The following is a 19,242-nucleotide window of genomic DNA, read 5'->3' on the forward strand; positions in this document are numbered from 1 at the left end:
ACACACACATCATATATATGATAAGCATGTTAGCCAACTCTGCAAAGTAGAGCTGCCAGCAGAAATTCAGCATGCCATTTTGTGTGACAAGAAAAGTTGTTCTGGCTCTTCAAGCGACTGCAAGTCTCCTACTGATCTGTCATAACTCAGAAGATGAACTAGGAATATTCAAAATGGTTATGCCTTCAGGTCTCCCAGATTGAAAAAAGCCATCACTTTATTTCCCAACTTGTTGAGTATTTTGTCAATGGTGCACTTTTTTTCTGATATTTAGCTTTGTTTTCGTGCTCCCATTAACTGGCTGATCCAGTTTCTAGGGAATCATGGCTCCTCTATTGCTGATGAAGATTTATTGTGGTATACTAATGTTTTCCCTGTGGTTCGGAAAGGCTCATGCAAGTATTCTGTGTTTTGCCTTGCAGCACAGAACATATTGATTTGAACCAAGGGTCAACCCATCCACATAGTAAGCAAGCTATATTTTTATTTCAATCAGAGCCTTCAAGATTTTCATCAGGTTTAAATAAATATGATGGAAGGATCAGTGAGCAGGTGATTTGTAAAACCAGAGAGGAATGTAGACAAGGCTTAAGTGCCAATGATTAGAACTTCTCTTTTGTGTGCCTTCTTCAATATCATACCTCAGTATTGTGCAGGTAAAGAAAGAAAGAAAGAAAGAAAGAGAGGAATGTTGAAAAATATTTCAGATCTTGGTGTACCATCCAAGATTGCCTCTTGCCCACCCCCAACAGAATCGCTGCTCATCTAAAAGTTGCACATCAGAACATCTACAGTAATTTCCCCAGCTACTCAGCTGAGCCACCTCTTTCTACCCTGTCTGCATCGTGCCTCCACACCTTTCTCTATTTTTTCCAGGCATTATTGGTGTCCTAGTTTTAGTTGCCATTTCTTCTTATACTAAGAGATGTGTAAAAAGGTAAAAGAAAGGTAAAGGATGCCTGGACGGTTAAGTCCAGGCAAAGGCAATTATGGGGTTGCAGTGTTCATCTCGCCTTCAGGCTGAGGGAACCGGCGTTTGTCCACAGACAGCTTTCATGTGGCCAACATGGCTAAACTGCCTCTGGCACAACAGAACACCATGACGGAAACCAGAGCACACGGAAACACTGTTTTCCTTCCCAACACAGTGATACCTATTTATCTACTCCCACTGGTGTGCTTTTGAACTGCTAGATTGGCAGGAGCTGGGACAGAGCAACCAGAGCTTACTCCGTCATGGGGATTCAAACTGCCGGCCTTCTGATTGGCAAGCCCAAGAGGTTTAGACCACAGCGCCACCCGCTCAGTTCTCTTACCTGTGGCAACTCCCCCCCCCCCTACATTGTGCATGTATAAGCATGTACAATGAATCAAGAAACATAGTGGCTGGAAAATTGTCAAGATATAGAGTGCCACTCACATATAATCAAAGTCTAGAAATGCATGACAAACAATAATTGCATAATATTAGGATTATCATATCCTAATACATATATAGAGAGGCAAATTTAGAAATAATTTATATAGAAAAAAACACATCTTCCCAAAGTATGGAAGAATGTGTGCCTGTTTAGTCTGTGGGCTGTTGTTGTTGTTGTTGTTGTTGTAATATTAATTAATAATTTATTTATACCACGCCCATCTGGCTGGGTTTCCCCAGACACTCTCGGTGGCTCCCAACAGAATATTAAACTCACGATAAAACATCAAACATTAAAAACTTCCTTAAACAGGGCTGCCTTCAGATGTCTTCTAAAAGTCAGATAGTTGTTTATTTCCTTGACATCTGATGGGAGGGCATTCCACAGGGTGGGCGCCACTACTGAGAAGTCCCTCTATTTAGGTGCTAACCATTTATGAGCAGCTTCAAGGTTCCTGGTTTCCCTTCTTACGATATCTTTAAACTGGATGTGGACTAGAGAGCTATGTAAACAGAGGGCTTCTTTAACTAAAAGACTGTCCTCAGTAATGTAGGACACAGGATCACTTTACACATTCCAGGATCAGCAGGTAAATTCCTCTGTTTGAACCATGTCATCAGAGAGGCTGACCTTTTTTGCTGTGCTTTTATGAGGTTGACTTGGTCCAAGTTTGTATGTTCAGCCTTGCTGCTTCGGGGAAAAAAGTCTTGCTCCACTTTGCAAAAAGTTTGAGGGAGAGAAATGCTAATCCTAAAGCTCTTGTCAAACGAAGAGTTTAACCTGCAGACATCGGGACTCACATAAAGTGAGTTGTGATTTGTCATTAAATGCCTGAAAACTGAGGGGAAAGACATATAAGAAATCTAGGATAAGAACTCATGCCATACAGATCCTTGCCTGAATTATATATTAATGCAGCTTACAGTCTAAGAGCATCAACGTGTGATTGGTAAGGTTGAAAGATCCACAAAGCAAACCAGATGATTTATGGCACCTGTATTTGCAACCCAGATGACAGTTGTTATTGGTACCATCCAAGAAAACCCAAGTTTATATGTGCTCATTTATTAAAAGTCACCCCCATTTAATCAGGCTTACGTGATATTTGTGACTTATTGCACTAAATAAAACCCATCATAAAAGAGCAGACATCCAGACATTTGGACAAATGGAATAGGAATGCTAGGGTGAGAGGTAATGGTTTATAATATTACTATATGAGACCTTCTATGACGGTATCTTGGCAATATTTTTAAATGTTGTGCAAATTAATACGAAGTGCTTATGATGCTTTCAAGTTGGCTAATCAGAGAGTAAGATTAGGAACATTTTCAAAAAGAAGCACGAAGCAATGAGAAATATATAAAGTCACAGCTGCAAAATATTTTTATAAGCAAAAAATGTTACTTGTTTGAAGAGTGTGGTTGCATCAGTTTTCGCACTCCTCTTGAGAGTTGGCATTCCAACAGAGTGGTTTTCAAACTTTCTACCTGAAAGGAATCTTTTCCACAATGATCATTCTTATGAACCTGTGGCCTATACAAACTCCGTACTCTGCAGCCAATACTGGATTGGATTCCAAGGTGTGCACTCAGTTCACAAAGGGGATTATTATTGGCCAGAGTTGTTGAACCTCACTTTTGCCCTGCATGAACCAAAAGTTTGCCCCAGAATAGGACATTCCACTTTCGCTACACATTATAGGGAAAGTTCACTAATGGAAGGCAAGCTGTCTTGCAGAGAAGCTTGGCCATTGTTTCTGATCTCAGAAAGATTAACTTTTGGGGGGCAGGGGGTGTGTGACCCTGTCTTCACTATCAAGAACAGTATGTTTCTGAATACTAGTTTCTATGAATCACAAGTCTGGAGAGCACTGTTGCACTCAGGTCTTGCTTATGGCTTCCTCTAAGCACCTGATTGGCTTTCTTATTTTTAAACAACCATTGCCGGGGGGAAAGGGGGGGGGAGGCCTGGGCATAATATTTTGGTCCGGCACTAGCTAAAAACCAGCACAGTCACGTTTTTCTGACTGCTTTGTTAAAGGAACAATGGCTATGATATGGGATTCTTTACCCCATTCCTAATTCCTTCACTTCCTCCTCATTTAAGTACCAGTCCATTACTAGGAGGTCCCAGGCTCAGTTACAAAAAATTAAAATTCAGCATTAAAAGCAGTTAAAACAAATGACAGTCACAGAAACAGAAAAGACACATTGCAGATAAATACGTGCATCTTCCATCATCCCTAGCTAGCAAGGCCAGTAGTCAGGGATGATGGGAATTGTAGTCCTCAAACAACTGGGGACCCAAGTTTTGGAAACGCTGTTCAGCATTCTCTGAAAGCCATAAAGTGAAGATGCCAGATGCATGTCTCTGGTTAGGGAATCCCACAACTCAGCCCCAAACCTATTTATTTTGTTGGTACCTATTGATAACTTCACAACCTATAGTATATTCAAAGCATATTAACTTTTCAACAAGTGCTTAAATTTTTGATTTATTAATTACACAAATTAAAAGTTTTGTAGACACCAATTGGTGTAATTAATAAATAAATCAGTGTATTAATCACAAATTAAAATGTTCCACTGTATTGGCTATATTACATGTTGAGAAGTTCTATCTTTATATTGCCCTAACACCTGTAGCACACAAACACAAACATTTGCTTCCAGGAATATTTTCATTAATATTGGTGCTAGTACAGTTTCTCTCCTCTCCAAGGGGATAATGAGAAATGTTCATATATGAAACAGATGCAGAGTAACAGTAATTACTATTCACTGAGCATCTGAAGAAGCTTCTGATAGCTGAACCCACAGAAACGCCAGTCACTATACTAGGTCCCAGCCTTGACCATAATGTTTTTTCTTTGATTCTTTGAGTCCCAGACATGTGGAAGGGGCTAGAGCCCTGTCAATAACTATGTCTGGTCACCCAAGGGAGATTAGACATTCAGTCTGTGGTCACATCCTACTACTACACTAAGGGAAAACTGGTCACCCTAATAATTCTGCTGTTTAAAATTTTCATGAAATATATTTATCTATTTTAATTAATTAATTATTGCTTTTGCATCCCACTTTCTGCCAAGGAGTTCAAGATGTCACACATGGCTCTCCCCCTGCCCATTTTATTTGCGGCAACCCTGTCACCTGACTCTAACTTAGGTTAGAAGACAGTGACTGTCCCAAGGCTGCCTTGGGAGCTTCATGGTTGAGAGAGAATCTCCCAAGTCCTAAATTGACCTGCTAACCAATGCACTACACTTGCTCACCATGCTGAGTCAAAATATTTAAATGTTCCGACCGAGCATCAATCAGTCTGTCAAATATCATCTATCACAGTCAACTGACCATTAAAGAAAGTACACACTGTAATATATATATATATATATATAATCATAGCCTCAGAAGAAGAAGAGCTACCAATCATAGCAGCCTATGAGCTATCACAATATTCAGATATATTTCCTCCCCTCCTCTGGAAAATGTTCAGAAAGGTCTCCAATGACCTTAGTCAAGGGGGAGCAATAGGGTGTCCTCAAGAGGATGTTGAAGGTCAGCTCGGCTCTGCATGCCTGTCCATTGGACATAGTAGCTGTGGCTGATGGGAGTTGGAGTCAAACAATAACTGCAGGCATCATATTGGCAGCTGCCAGTATGTACTTAGGAGTATGCCAGATATCACCCATTTTGTATTTGTGGGTAACAGCAGAACTGTTGGGACAGTGGAAGATTTCCTTAACATTTTAAGGAAATTCACCAAATTTTCCCAGACATCTCAGCAATTTCTGCCCTGACACTGTTACTGACTACTGTATTCTAGGAAGTTGAAGACGTATGGCAACCCTACTCAACATGAATATTGACTTCTTCATGCATGCTTCTCACCGTCCAGTTTCTCCTTTCCCTGATCTGCTGTTGCTTTGATATCATAGTTTATTGTGCTCTACTTTCTGGGAATAGACACATGGACAATACAATACCAGCCATGTGGGGAAAAACCAAATGACACTTTGTCAACATAGAGCAAGAGCTGGCAGTATGTTGATATCACTGAGGACACAGACTAGCGTAGCCTTCAGTGGACAAACACATCATCTCTCTTTCTCCATCGTAGCTGAAATATTGCTAAAAACATGGAGGCTGTTCTCCATGGACCTAAATGTTCAAAAAAAGTGCCCCTCCTTTTGACCAGCTTTGTAGAAGGTGTCAAATGAAGATGCAAACTCAAAACTGCTTCCACAACAGAAAGTTTAACCTTCAGAAACAACAATTCAGGACTAATGGGTACAATAAAACCCCTCAACGATATAACATGCTTGACATCAAAAGCAAACACTCTTTCAATAGAATAATGCTGTAACTGTTTCCTTCCTCCCAGCTGTTCAGGATAATTTGACATTTTTCATTACTTGTTGGCTAACAAGGGTCTGGATATTGCAACTAGAAGCTGATTTATTTCGTAATGTATCATAATGTGTCCAGGTGCTTTACTGCTCCCTATGTCTGGCTGTGACTTGATTTAATTTTTTGAAGCCTATAAGAAGCAAATGTTGCAAGTAGAGCCTTTTTCTAGATCCATTTGGCAGCTTGGAATCTGATTTGCTTTCTGAGAGCAAGGTTATATTCACTTGACTGGCTTAAAATGTGTTGATTTCAAAAGCTCATTTTTGTATTGACGACATCCTCTTTGTGTTTCAACATCAGTGCCGAACTAGAAAAGTCAGCATTGTTAAGTGCATTTATTTTTTTCCCCCTCCATGGTGTTCCTTTGTAATAGATGGTTATTATTTCTATGCTTAGTAACATGTTCTGAAACCATGAATTGTTTTAATTCAGTTCTTGGCATTTCCACTTCAATTTTTTTTTGCGGGGGGGGGGGGGAGAGAACATGTGGAAATTCTCTAGAATTTTAGTGCACATTTTGCCTGACATGCATATTTTTGAAGAGCCGTTTCCCTAACTATAGTGTGTTTCTGTAGATTATTTTAATTGGTAGATGCATTTATGTACACATTACTTTGCTGGGAAATTGTGTTGCGAAATTCAGAGAATTTCAAATTGCTATGGTCATAAACAGGAGGTGGTCTTACCCTTACTTTATAGCTGATTCCCTTTGCAGAATGTAATTTGAAGGGCCAAAATATCAACCAGTCACTGTCATCACACAATCTCTTTCACAATCCACTGGTCATTTGTATTTGCCTTGTGTCAATTTACTGAGACACAGTTTCATTCCTGGGTGACTAGGATGGAGGCGATGGACATTTCTCCTGAATGTATGTGGAAGAGTTCAAGGGGAAGTACACTAGTATCCTGTAGCCAGGACATAGGAATGGATCCAATGGCCTTCTCACCTCATAGTGGTTGGTCAACAGAAGCCAGGCACCAGGGTTGCATGAATTCCTAACCCCTCTATAATTGAGAATATTGCATTCTGCCCCCGCCCATCTAGCCAGCTGATGCTGAAGTGTGAACTTATGGGGCCAAGTAATGATTCCCTCTCGATTCAGATTCGCCATTGGACTGGGAGAAGTTGCTCGCTCTGTGCTGTGGGACCAGTGTGTTGGTTTGGGGAAGATCAGTGGAAAGGGCAATAGCTCACAACTGGCGGGGTCAGTACAGATAACAGAATGTAGAATTGGATGAAAAGATGTCACTATGTGCCCAGAGGCAGTTGTTAAGGTGCCTTAATCAGAGACTCAGAGCTACTGGGCTCTGGAAGTCAGGGAATAGGCACTTTGAGGACAACCTGACTCATTCATCTAAAGTTCAGGTTGTGGTGATGAGAACAGGATTCTGTCACATAGAAGGTGTGGCTGGAAAAGGCCAGGATGACAAATTACACTAAAGCACGATGATGTCACTCTGAACATCGGGTCTACAGTAATTAAGGCACTCTGCTCAAGTGAGTTTTGAATCTAAATATTTAGATTTGATTTGTTTCAGGGCCCTTTAAAATGGATAAAATTGTGGCCCTTATTTAAATCCATGCCTTATCTCTTTATTTCTGGACCTGGAGATGAGTTCCAGAAAAGTGTATTTACTCTGTTAGAACTTAGTTTAGCACAGCTCTGTGAATCTCCTGTCTCCTGTTTCCATTTCTTTCTGTTACCTGCTCTCCAAGCACAGTCACATATTTCAATATGTCCTTTTTCCTCACCACTTTTGACTCTCTCAAAATTTTCCTACCTGTCCACACAATGGTATAGTTTCCTCTAACTCCTTCTAGGAACGCACACAACTCTTTTCCTTTGATTCTTTCCCCCCCTGTGCACTGTGGAAGAAATACATGTACTAGCTTCACTTTCAAACCCTTGGAAACTCACCCCTTACTCCACATTTTCTCTACTTTCTTCTTAACCAAGGTAATTTAATCTGAATCATTTCCCCCGCCCCCTGCAGTTTAGCTTGATTTTCAGAAATACAGATTTCTGGGAAGGTCACTTAGAAGCGATATTCCTTATTGTAGCCACAAATGTGTCCAATTTTCTCCTGGTTAACCATGAAGCAAGATCATTGATTCAAATTGCTCAGAGCTGTGTTCACAGCAAGTGAGTGACATTCCCCACCCAATCCTCTGTCTCAAGATCTAGGGCTTGCTCTCCTATTGCCTTGCACCTTGCGGAGTCGTTTATGGCTATATCAATAAATACCATTGCTATTCAGTACCCTCCAGTGTACTTTAGTTAAATCCATCTAGGGACTAATAAAATGACCTTTCTGATTTTGTGCTACATTACTTCATATAACAATTTTCCCCTTTAAAAGCCACATGGTTGCTTTGAAGTTTAGGGATTTATCCTTCGCAGCTCCAAAGACTCTGGCTTTCTCTTTCCTTTGGACAGTATTATAACATCTTTCTATTTTTCTACTTGCTGGTTGTAAATCTAATGTTTGTTCTTCATGGACACTGAAGTTCTGAAATAATGGAAATGACTTCTAGGTTGTCCTCCACCCCTTGCTGAAATGATGTCCAAAGCAGCTAAAATGTCCCCCCTCCCCCCCAAAAAGCTTGACTTGCTCCCCCAACAAGTAGTAGAAACTAGTGTTCTTCTCAGTTCACAGTCATGGAGCAATGGGCAATTGGAGAAGATGACAATGATATGATGCTTCTTGACTTGCCCCAATTTTAGTCAATGTGTCCCTCTATAACTCTCTAAAACAGTGAGCAGAAAGAGGATTGCAGACAATAAGAAGCTGGGTCCTCTTGCCCTTGGTTAAGAGCGGTGGACTCGTAATCTGGTGAACTGGGTTCGCTTCCCCGCTCCTCCACATGCAGCTGCTGGGTGACGTTGGGCTAGTCACACTTCTCTGAAGTCTCTCAGCTTCACTCACCTCACAGAGTGTTTGTTGTGGAGGAGGAAGGGAAAGGAGATTGTTAGCCACTTTGAGAATCCTTAAGGGGAGTGAAAGGTGGGATATCAAGTCCAAACTACTACTACTACTACTACTACTACTACTCTTCTTCTTCTTCTTCTTCTTCTTCTTCTTCTTCTTCTTCTTCTTCTTCTTCTTCATAATTCAAGTACTAGAAGGGAGGGAGAAGATATCTGCTTCGGCTTCCTCTTTGGCCAATGTCTTAGGTCAGACTGTTTTTTCCCCTTGTGATGGTGCAGCAGGGAGAAGTCCAGTGGTCATTGTTCCTCTGGCAAATGGCACAGGCCAGGGTGATGTTACACTTACTTTAAGGGACTGGTGGATCTGGATATAAGCTAGATGTAACTGGAAACAATGGGCTGCCAGAACTCTGAGAACTTTGAGTACAATCCTGTGAAAGTAAGTGCATCTAAGTCCAATTGAAATGGACTGAAATTCAGCCCTTGCAGCCTTGATTCTCAAGAAAATCAGGACAGAGAAGTTGCCTCTATTCAGCAGCTGAATGCTATCCACAGGGCCCCCAACTACAGGTTTATCCCTTGTAATTTATGAGAAAGAGAAACTGCTCACTGACCTGTCTACTAAGTTCAGTTTCAATATTCCTGTATTTGTCCACACTACATGTCAAGAATTATGGCCCATCTCTGCCATTGCCCTGGGCTGTAGTGCACAACATTGGATCCCCTGCCCCATATAGACAAGTTTCCTATTTGATATTTTTTGCACTTTGTAAAACCTTGGGGTACACCCAGTTTTCTGATACTACTCTTGAACTACCCCCCATTCTGGTGCACGGCTCCACCAGAAAACTGAATTCTTCAAAGAGTATCATATTTAGACACAAAATACATGCCCTCCAGTATTCTTGATTGCATAAGTTTAACGTACAGCTTTCCAGGATAAATTATTAACTCAGCAATTATTAGCATGGATGAAAAATTTAAGTATTATTTTAATAACTCATTATGTGACTTCAAAATATGGTAGAAACGTGTTTGTTTTTATTTTGGTCTATATGGATTACCATATGGATCCCCATATGTCAACAGTCTCATGATTAGCATGCTAATTTTCAAAGAAGTCTGATTGTTTCAGAAGGCATTAAATCTTCTGTAGAAGAACATAGAGGCTTGCTGGATCACACCAATGTCTCATCTAATCCAGCATTCTGTTCACACATTGACCAACCAGATCCCTGCTTTGAACTGGCAAACAGGACCTGAGCACAAAAGCACTCTTCCATTTTGTGGCTTCCAACAACTGATATTCAGAAGTATTACCACTTCTGACCATGGGGGCAGAACATTGCCATTGTGACTAGTAGCCATTGATAGCCTTATCCTTCATGAATTAGTCCAATTCTCTTTTAAAGGCACTGACATGGGTGGCCATCACAGTTTCTTATGGGAGTGAATTCAATGAAAACTATGCACTATATGAATACATACTTTTTTATCAGTCCTGAATCTTCCATCATTGGATGTTCAAGAGTTCTAGTTTCACTGGATGTTCAAGAGTTATAGCATTATAGAATCATAAAATCGTAGAGCTGGAATGGACCCAAGAGTCATTTAGTCCAACTCCTTTGCAGTGCAGGAATCTCAGCTAAAGCATCCATGACAGATGGTTGTCCAACCTCTGGTTAAAAACCTCCAAGGAAGGAGGGTCCACAACCTCCCAAGGCAGACTTTCCACTGTTGAACAGCTCTTACTGTCAGAAAGTATTTCCACGTGTGAAGTTGGAATCTCCTTCCTTGTAACTTGAAGCCATTGGTTTGAGTCCTACCCTCCAGAGCAGAAGAAAACAAACTTGTTCCCTCTTCCATGTGACAGCCCTTTAGATATATGAAGATGGCTATCATATCTCCTTTCAGTCTCCTCTTTGACCTCAACAGGACTTCCTCTGACCTCCTCACCACCTCAACATTATTCCATAATTTCTTAACATTCTCTATGTACCTCTGGCTACTTCTGATGGTTTTCTGATAACACTGGTCAGCAACAAATTTGTTGTCTGCATTTTTTCAGTTGATTTAGGACAAATCTGATGCGCTGAATCCAAAAATCACGTTGGTTTTGCTCAATCAGGTCAAGTTTTTGAGCTATGGCCACATGTCATTTTTTAACGTTTTTGTTCACATGTACGCTTGTGTGGAGCATTTTAGAAGAAGTTGGTGGTGGTAAAATGCCATGTCAAATAATTGTTTTGATTGGAAATGATTATTTCAATGACAAGAAGTATTCAGGTCCGATAGTTCTGGGTGATTATGTCGAAAAGGGATCAGTTTGAAGTCATAAAACCTCGAAATCTTCCATAAATTGGTGCGGCAAAGCATAAAGTTGCTTACCATGCTTATTTTGGTATTAAACTTGGTGACCAGGATAAAGCTTGGGCACCACACATGGTGTGCAAGGCATGCATCGAGACTCTACGTGGGTGGACCAATGGCAAGAGGAGTCTGAACTTTGGAATTCCCATGGTTTGGAGGGAGCCGACAAACCATGTCACTGACTGCTACTTCTGCGCTGTTGATGTGACTGGGATCAACAGAAAGAACTGGAGCAGCCTCAAGTATCCTGATCTTCAATCAGCACGTCGTCCTGTAGCTCATTGTGATGAAATTCCAGTGCCTATCTTCGGAGAACTTCCTGACATTAGTGACGAAGATGCCTCCAGTGTTGAAGGACATGAAGAAGAAGAAGAAGTGGTTCTTAAAGATGATGCTCCACATCCATTTTCCCAAAAGGAGTTGAATGATCTAGTTCGCGACCTCAGCTTGTCAAAGGACTCTGCCAAACTGTTGGCATCCAGATTGAAGGGAAAAAAACCTCCTCTCTGACAGTGCTCACATCAGCTTCTTCCGCAACAGGCATCAAGAGTACCTCCATTTTTTCTCAGAAGAGAAGGACTTTGTGTACTGTGCAGATATTGAGCAGCTTCTGCTCAAGCTTAGAGTGCCACAGTACGAACCCAAAGATTGGAGACTGTTCATTGACAGCAGCAAGCAATCACTGAAATGTGTTCTGCTACACAATGGCAACCAGTTTGCCTCTATACCCCTGGCTCACTTGAGGGAGAACTATGAAGCGGTGAAGTATGTGCTGGAGAAAATTGGTTATGATCAGCATAAGTGGTTTATTTGTGTTGACCTGAAGATGGTGAACTTTTTGTTGGGACAACAGTCTGGCTTCACCAAGTACCCATGTTTTCTGTGCATGTGGGATAGTAGGGACCATGCTCAGCATTACACGAAGAAGGACTGGCCTGTGCGGGAGGAATTGGTGCCTTGCAGAAAAAGGAACGTCATCAATGACCCTCTGTTGGACAGAGACAGAATACTCTTCCCACCGCTGCACATCAAGCTCAGCTTAATCAAGCAGTTCACCAAGGCTCTGGACAAGGATGGTGACTGCTTCACTTACTTTTGCCAGGCTTTTCCAGGATTGACCATGGAGAAGTTGAAAGCTGGCATCTTTGACGGTCCTCAGATCCGTCAGCTCATCAGAGATCCAGAGTTCGGAAACTCAATAAACGAAGTGGAACTGGAAGCGTGGAAGGCATTTGTTCTGGTAGTGAAGAACTTTCTTGGCAACAATAAGGCCAGAAACTACGCAGAACTTGTCAACAACATGCTGACTGCTTTCAGAAACCTGGGCTGCAACATGAGCGTCAAGATGCACTACCTATTTTCACATATGGACCGGTTTCCTGAGAACCTGGGTTCAATGAGTGACAAGCAGGGGGAGAGATTCCATCAGGACATGAAAGAGATGGAGACCAGGTATCAGGGTCGCTGGGACGCAGTCATGATGGCTGACTACTGTTGGACTCTGAAGAGAGACCTCCCTGCCGCTGAGCATTCCAGGAGTTCCAAGAAACGGAAGTTCAAGCCCTGAAGTTTGAAAAATGGTGAAGCAACATGCAATTTACGTGTACTTACCTTTATCAATGCCCACCATTCAGTTTACAGTAATCAATGTTTCTATCAGGTAATCAATATATGTTGTTGGAAAAACATTTTTTTCTCTTAAAAACATATTTAGGATGATATGTGTTGACAAAAATCAGCTGATAATGCCACAAAAATGTAATCGATTTTGTCACAAGATCTGATTTTTTTTTTTCAAATCAACATAGCACAAAAACCTGACCTGATAGAGAGAAACGGATGCCATTTCCTGATTCAGCAGTGCAAAGATACCCTAAATCAATTGTAGAAATCTAGAGAACATTCAAAAAGTAAAAAATTGTTGCCCAGTGTAACAATAACAAACATTTCAAGTAGAGGTCATTTAATACTTTTCCAATGTATCCTATTAAAGATGTAAACCTGTACCCACTTATGCTGAAATCTATGGAACCATCTATGCTTCACATCTACATTCCTATGCATAATAACATGGATTTCAATCTTACTTAAATCAATGGAACCTACTTCTAAGTAATCATAGCTTAGCTAGGAGTAGCTTGTGCATCTCATTACATGTCTGGTTTCTCAGAACTTTCCAGATCAGTCTTAGAACTCAAGAAGTCACCTTAAAATGTAGTTGTTGTGGTGTGTGTGGGTGTGTGTGTGTGGGGGGATATTGATAGATGATAGTAGGATTAGTAGTGCCACAGTAATGTTATCTCGAAAACTCATGCTGCTATTTCAAGATACCACCAATCTCTCTGACATGTCAACAGTGACCTCTAATTGATTTACCTCCAGCAAGTCAGTTCACTTTGAAAGAAGGTGCTGAGGCCAAATAACTCTAGTAGCATTTTCCATTAAATTTCACTTAGTCTAACAATTTTAGTTATCCCATGTCATAACAGTTGCAAGGCATGTCCATTTTGTACTTTTCCTAACTGGGCAAGTTGCTTATCTGGTGCAAATGGAGGAAATTTAATTACACTGTTGAAAAACTTAAAGAGACATCATCTGGTCAGCCCACTTTAGTTAATGCAGATAAGATATTGTAGCTGGTGTGTGTGTGTGTGTGTGTGTGTGTGTGTAGGCAAATCTAAAAAAGGCAAAGGCAAATCTCAAGGCAAATCTAAAAAAAATATAGTATAAACACTGACAACTGGGAAATACTGGCCTGCGAGCACTCCAGTTGGAGAACAGCCTTTACCAAAGGTGTCATGGGCTTTGAAGACACTCAAACTCAGGGAGAAAGGGAGAAATGTGCTAAGAGGAAGGCACGCTTGGCAAATCCACGCCGTGATCAACTCCCACCCAGAAACCAATGTCTCCACTATGGAGTCCAGAATTGGCCTCCACAGTCATTTACGGACTCACTGTTAAAACCATGTCTATGGAAGGCAATCTTACTCGGCTACGAGTGATCGCCAAAGAAGTGTGGAGATTGTATGCAACTGTCTTCTTGAAGTGTTTGAAGGTAAATGAGGAAAACAAGGCAGAAATATAAAAACCTCTCAAGTGTCCCAAACTAACAAGTAAGGGGCTGGAGGAACAAGTCCAACAGTTTCCATTGGGAAGATTTCTTCTGCTCATGTAAGCTCTTCACATGAAGTGGAATCCTGATTTTCCATGTTTCTGCATCATGGCAGGAATCTTTGCAAGCAGATGCAAACTCCCTGCTTCACACATTCACCCTTGGTTTTGCAGAGGGCAATAGAGATGGGGTGCACCATCACATGTTAATTTGTCCAGTTGCAGGAACTCTTGTAGGGAGCTAAATTCTTATTGCTTCATGCTGCCATATGGTCTTGACCCTTGATGTTGTGGCACTGTGGTCTAAACCACTGAGCCTCTTGGACTTGCTGATCAGAAGGTTGACGGTTCAAATGCCCATGACAGGGTGAGCTCCTGTTGCTCTGTCCCAGCTCCTGCCAACCCAGCTCCTGCCAACCTAGTTTGAAAGTTCGCCAGTGCAAGTACGTAAATAGGTATCTCTGTGGTGGGAAGGTAAACAGCATTTCCATGCACTCTGGTTTCCATCATGGTGTTCTGTTGCACCAGAAGCGGTTTAGTCCTGCTGGCCACATGATCTGGAAAGCTGTCTGTGGACAAACACCAGCTCCCTCGACCTGAAAGCGAGATGAGTGCCACAACCCCATAGTCACCTTTGACTGGGCTTAACCATCCAGTTAAGAGCTGGACGACAAAGAAGGCTGATCGCCGAAGAATTGATGCTTTTGAATTATGGTTTTGGAGGAGACTCTTGAGAGTCCCATGGACTGCAAGAAGATCAAACCTCTCCATTCTTAAGGATATCAGCCCTGAGTGCTCACTGGAAGGACAGATCCTGAAGCTGAGACTCCAATACTTTGGCTACCTCATGAGAAGAGAAGACCCTGGAAAAGACCCTGATGTTGGGAAAGATGGAGGGCACAAGGAGAAGGGGACAACGAAGGATTAGATGTCTGGACAGTGTTCTTGAAGCTACCAGCATGAGTTTGACCAAACTGTGGGTGGCAGTGGAAGACAGGAGTGCCTGGCATGCTCTGGTCCATGGGGTCACGAAGAGTCGGACATGACTAAACGGCTAAATAACAACAACAAACCGCCCAGTGGTCCTTTACCTTTACCTTTACCTTTACCTTTACCTTTACCACCACAAGTAGTATTCCCTAACAGGAAGTGTTTGCAAATTGAACACTTCATAGGAACCAGGCTGCCAGCACCTGATTTTGAGTAGCCATGCATTTGTGAGAGTTACACATTTTACTTTCCCTCTCATGACTCACTCAGAGAGAGAAAAAGATCCATAGAGGGGGGAAATGATATTCTGTTTCTGACTGCATTTTGCATTTAAGGTTTAATTAGCAATTTAACACATTTTGCATCCAGTCTGACCATCTTATCCATTTGCTGCCCACATCTTCTGCAAGGTTAAATATTCAGCTACTTAAAATAGTTCCATTTAAAGATTTTATTCCCCTGCTCTGAGAAATGTTACTGATATCATTGAAACTCTTAAACTTCCCACATAGTTCCTACATATATTTTGCTGGGTTAGGTCCTACAAACTTTGCTACAAATTTGCCTCAAAGCTCTGTGACAATTTGCCTCAAAATGTTAACATGGCACAAGTTCAGTGGAGACTGGTTTTCCTAGGGCAAACAAGGCCCTGCCCTGCCAAAATGAACTGCAAACAAAAACTTTAACCCTCATCTATACTGGATAAAAGAGAGGAAAGGATCATACTAATGGTTTTGGGGGTGCATTTTCTACCCCAGTGCAATTTCCGCTGTATGATATATGGTAACAGACTATCTCATATTTCACTGTCATATCTGGGCTTCTACCTTACCCCACGGCTCCTCAGATGGCATAACTGACGTATTTATTTCTGCTAATTATATCAACATTCTTCAAGTTATCTTTGAAACTACCCTACTGTTATTTTTCCTGAGCAGGATTTCACAAATCAGGCACAATTCAGTAGAAAGTCTAAGAAATGAAAGGAAATTTGATTTTGTCTGTTTATTGCATGTTTGCCTGTTTCTTATATGTTTGTGTTCCCTTTCTCACTGTATTAATTTCAAAATATGCACCAGCTTTGAAGGCAAGTTGAATAAAACAGATGTTTTCCACACATCAAATGAAGACAAATATTCCATCTGCTTTATGGGAAGATAATCACAGAATGATATAGTGATGCAGGAGATGATTTTGTCTGCTCACTTTTATTTTCACTCTTGACTACATTTCAACCACATATTCAGAGTATCTTTTGATAGTGCTTTCTCCCCCTTAATTTCCCTTCAGTCTGTTCAAGGAAATGTGAATATATAATGAGCATCAATAATTATAGAGTGCATCTTCCTCCCAGACATTTTCTGAAATAATTAGCAAAACAGTCCCCCCGCCCTCCGTACCAAGAACAGTTGAGGTAGACAGAGCGATTGAAAACTATCCAATTTTATTTTACTTTTCTATGCTTTCCTGTATGTGGAAAAGCTGGTAGCTTTGGTTTCTTATACAGTGGTATCTCCAGTTGCAAATGGGATTGGTTCCAGAGGTCCAGCCAGATCCCGAGGTTTTCTCAACCTGAGGAGAAGCGGTAGACCGCTTCTGCGCATGCACACATGGCAAAACGCTTCCGGGTTTGCCGCTTTCACAACCTGAAGTTTACGTTGCCCGAGGGTAACATAAGCCGAGGTGCTACTGTACAATGAATTCTGGTTGTTTGACCTGTTCCAAAGTACAATCAGACATTATAAGAATTACCAAGATAATCATCACAAGCAGATTCTTTGGAATCCTATATTTCTGATGTCCACAAGAACGTTTACAAACTGCAGTGTTAGGAGACCCTAGTACAGTGGCACCTCGGTTTTCGAATGTCTCCATTTACAAATGTCTTGGTTTTCAAATGCTGTAAACCCGGAAGTAAATGCTTTGGTTTTCAAACGCTTTTTGGAAGTCAAACATGCCACACAGCTTCCATTTGAAAACTGAGGTACCACTTTAGTAATTCACATGGTGGGCAAAGTCTAAAGAGTGAGGGCTTTGGCCCCAGCAGAATCATTTGCTTGCCCACTATAGGGACTCCTGGAGCTCCCTAACACTTGGAAATTTTCCAGAGCCCTCAGATTAGCTCAGAATAAGAAGTGCCTAGAAAAGCATGTGCACTTCAAAATCTTGAAACAGGTAAGTGTTTACAGCTTTAATATAAGAACTGTATTGGACAAGCTTTGTGCCACTCCTGTAACACACATCTAATCAATTAGGACAATTAACATACCAATAATTAATTGGTGAGTAAGTGAAATGGGATGGTGACAGCAGCATGGGTTTAGGAGTGTGATTTGGTGTTTTTTTATTATAGAGAAGCTAAGAAAGCACCCCCTTTCTTCCAATTATTGACCATGCTATAGGGTTGTGAAGAGATGGAACACAGGAAAGATTCACTTTAAGCATATGCACTTTATCAAGTGCCAGTGTGGTGTAGTGGTTAAGAGCGATAGACTCATAATCTGGGGAACTGGGTTCACCTCTCTGCTCCTCCACATGCAGCTGCTGGGTGACCTTGGGCCAGTCACACTTCTCTGAAGTCTCCCAGCCTCACTCACCTCACAGAGTGTTTGTTGTGGGGGAGGAAGGGAAAGGAGAATGTTAGCCGCTTTGAGACTCTTTCGGGTAGTGATAAAGCGGGATATCACATCCGAACTCCATCAAGCTTTATCAGCAGAGAAGATGAAAGTGATGGAGAACTCCAGTCCTTTTCTCAGCTTGTTCAGAAAGAAAATGGAAATAGCAGCATGCTTGCAGGAACCCTGAGGTTTGCAGGTGTACACATTTTTATAAATAATAATAATACAAATAATAATAATAAAGGAGCACCCCACCCCAAATACAGCAGAATGAGAACTGTAGCTTATTGATGAGCTACAGGAAGATAATGGGAAATGGAGAAAGGTCAAGTGGGATGTTTAAGGTGGAATGGTGTAACATGAAGCAGAGCTTGGCTGGCTGCGTGGAACCATGAATACAACTATTAGTGCATGATAATAATTATTATTATTTATACCCCACCCATCTGGCTAGGTTTCCCCAGCCACTCTGGGCGGCTTCCAACAAAATATTAAAATATAATAGTCAGTCAAACATTAAAAGCTTCCCTAAAGAGGGACACGGGTGGCACTGTGGGTTAAACAACAGAGCCTAGGACCTGCCATCAGAAGGTCAGCGGTTCGAATCCCCGCGACAAGGTAAGCTCCTGTTGCTCGGTCCCTGCTCCTGCCAACCTAGCAGTTGGAAAGCACGTCAAAGTGCAAGTAGATAAATAGGTAAGGTAGGTAAAGGTAAGGTGGCGGGAAGGTAAACGGTGTTTCCGTGTGCTGCTCTGGTTCGCCAGAAGCGGCTTAGTCATGCTGGCCACATGACCCGGAAACTGTACGCCAGCTCCCTCGGCCAATAAAGCGAGATGAGCGCTGCCACCCCAGAGTCGGTCACAACTGGACCTAATGGTCAGGGGTCCCTTTACCTTTACCTTTAAACAGGGCTGCCTTCAGATGTCTTCTAAAAGTCTGGTAGTTGTTTTTCTCTTTAACATGCATGCCTGGAGTTCAGCAACCACTCGCTCAATCACCTTGCCCAAGAATGGAATATTTGAGACTGGGCGATAGTTGGCCATATTGGCCAGGTCTAGAGATGTTTTTTTAAAGAAGCGGTTTAATGACTGCCTCTTTCAGCAGGTCTGGGAAGGCTCCCTCACAGAGAGAAGCATTCACCACCCTGCAAAGCCCATCGCCCAGCCCTTCCCCACTAGCTTTTATAAGCCAGGATGGGCAAGGATCAAGGAGACAGGTGGTTGGTTTCACTCGTCCAAGCAGCCTGTCCACATCCTCGGAGGTATCAGATTGGAATTGATCCCATGCAACTTGACTAGACAGGACTCTAGCACTCTCCTGCCCCAGCCCTGCTCCCATGGTGGAGTCTACCTCTTCCTAAATGTGAGTGACTTTATCTGCAAAAAAC

At 41.8% G+C, this 19,242-nt stretch overlaps 1 long non-coding RNA gene across 1 annotated transcript in view; it reads left to right on the forward strand.

Moving 5' to 3' along the window:
- Positions 1-19,242, forward strand: part of LOC309349714 — a 71,277-nt gene that overhangs the window by 24,588 nt on the left and 27,447 nt on the right. The window lies entirely within an intron of this gene.

Source organism: Podarcis erhardii (genome assembly GCF_964252035.2).
Source record: "Podarcis erhardii genome assembly, chromosome: 9".
Classification (NCBI taxonomy): Eukaryota; Metazoa; Chordata; class Lepidosauria; order Squamata; family Lacertidae; genus Podarcis; species Podarcis erhardii.